At 38.4% G+C, this 2,500-nt stretch overlaps 1 protein-coding gene across 2 annotated transcripts in view; it reads right to left on the bottom strand.

Moving 5' to 3' along the window:
• Nucleotides 1-2,500, bottom strand: part of LOC115225733 (brefeldin A-inhibited guanine nucleotide-exchange protein 3) — a 95,484-nt gene that overhangs the window by 87,910 nt on the left and 5,074 nt on the right. The window lies entirely within an intron of this gene.

The raw sequence follows: 2,500 nt of genomic DNA, 5'->3' as shown, positions 1-2,500 counted from the left end.
TTCTCCATCCAGGTTGCAGATCTGTGGAATAAGCTGCCGGACGAGATAGTGAAGATGCCGACGACCGCTCGGTTCAAAGTCTCTCTTGACCAGAAATGGCCTGAACTCTTTGCATGAACACCCTCCCTGTACATAGCTCCATGTCCCCCTACATGGCCTTGTTTTTGCTTTTGGAGCCAAAAAATTAACTTAACATATATGTGTGTTTTAAAATGCTACAGGTACACATGTATTCATATAGTTGTAATACAATATATATATTATTTATATATATATATAAGTATAATATTTTACAGTATGTATGTATACTCTTTTACTCTTTTACTTGTTTCAGTCATTTGACTGCGCCCATGCTGGAGCACCGCCTTTAGTCGAGCAACTCGACCCCGCGACTTATTCTTTTGTAAGCCCAGTACTTATTCTATCAGTCTCTTTTGCCGAACCGCTAAGTGACGGGGACATAAACACACCAGCATCGGTTGTCAAGCAATGCTAGAGGGACAAACACAGACACACAAACTCACACGCATACACATACATATATACAACGGGCTTCTTTCAGTTTCCATCTACCAAATCCACTCACAAGGCTTTGGTCGGCCCAAGGCTATAGTAGAAGACACTTGCCCAAGGTGCCACATAGTGGGACTGAACCCGGAACCATGTGGTTGGTAAACAAGCTACTTACCACACAGCCACTCCTGCGCCTATATATATACACACACACACACACACACACACACACACATGCATGATGGGATTCTCTCAGCTTCCATCTACTAAATCCACTCACAAAAGCTTTGGTCAGTTCAAGACTATTGTAGAAAATACTATCCAGGGTGGGACTGAACCTGAAACCATGTAGCTGAAAGCAAGCTTCTTACCACAAAACCCAACAGGCTTCATTATAATTTATCAACTAAAATTCACCCAGAACTCATGTGTCAGCCTAGAGCTATATAAGAAGACACCTGCCCAAACTGTGCGCACAGTGGGATTAAATTGAAAACCACATGGCTGTAAACCAAGCTATTTAAAACACACACAGGTAAACCATGCTGGTGACTATGTCATGGTCTACTAACAAAAACCTGTACAAAATAAAAAGAGAACGTTTATGATGTATGTGTGTATTCAATAAGCATGTAATATGTCAGGGACATGCTGCCTGGGTAGGCAAGGTAGGCAATACCTACCCTGAATAAAACAGATTGATAGTAACATTTCCCTTTTATGGCAAAATATGTATCGCATTCAATAAAATTATGAAGGCAAGAAAAAAAATGGAGGGGATCCAGAGATAGTATACATCAACTGTTAGACCTTAACCCTTTCATTACCAACCCGGCTGAAGCCAGTACAAATGTCTTGTTTTCATAAGTTTTCAATTAAAATCTTCCACCAAACCTTAGTCACAATTTATGTTCCTAACACTAGCTTAATGATAACTAAGTTATTTTACTAAATTCTTTGTTGTATTTAAAATTAATTGAAAGAAACACAGAGCATCTCAACAGAAATATGGTAACAAAAGGGTTAACAAATGATTAATTTAACCCTTTTGATACCAACCCAGCTGAAACTACCTCTGGCTCTGTAGTACAAATGTCTTGTTTTCAAAAGTTTTGAATTGAAATCTTCCACCAAACCTTAGTCACAATTTATGTTCCTAACACTAGCTGAATGATAACTAAGTTATTTTACTAAATTCTTTGTTATATTTAAAATAATTGAAAGAAACACAGAGCATCTCAACAGAAATATGGTAACAAAAGGGTTAAATTATATCTATTTATTTATTTTAAACAATTGAGAATATATATACATATGTAAAGATTGTGTTTTACATACATAAGTACCAGTAATTTCTAGAATAGAAAAAGAACAGTTTCTACCAATCACTACAGTACACTGAAAAGATGGAAATAACGTGTGGGGTAGTGTGACCTCTTGGCAGAAACAGCTGTTAGAGACTGTTCTTCTTTCTCTGTCCTAGAAATTACCGGTACTTATGTATGTAAAACACAATCTTTACATATGTATATATATATTCTCAGAATTGTTTAAAATAAAGAAATAGACATAATATATTGTCTAACAGTCGATGCATACTATCTCTGGATTCCCTCCATTTTCTTCTTGCCATATATATATAAATATTATATTTATATATATATATATATATCATCATCATCATCATCATCGTTTAACATCCGCTTTCCATGCTAGCATGGGTTGGACGGTTCAACTGGGGTCTGGGGAGCCCGAAGGCTGCACCAGGCCAGTCAGATCTGGCAGTGTTTCTACAGCTGGATGCCCTTCCTAACGCCAACCACTCTGTGAGTGTAGTGGGTGCTTTTTATGTGCCACCGACACAGGTGCCAGACGAGGCTGGCAGACGGCCACGCTCAGATGGTGTTTTTTATGTGCCACCAACACAGGTGCCAGACGAGGCTGGCGAATGGCCACGCTTGGATGGTGTTTTTTTTTATGTGCCATC

This window comes from Octopus sinensis, linkage group LG28 (assembly GCF_006345805.1).
Source record: "Octopus sinensis linkage group LG28, ASM634580v1, whole genome shotgun sequence".
Lineage (NCBI taxonomy): Eukaryota > Metazoa > Mollusca > Cephalopoda > Octopoda > Octopodidae > Octopus > Octopus sinensis.
The sequence above is the reverse complement of the archived record's forward strand: the minus strand, read 5'-3'. Positions and strand labels throughout refer to the sequence as shown.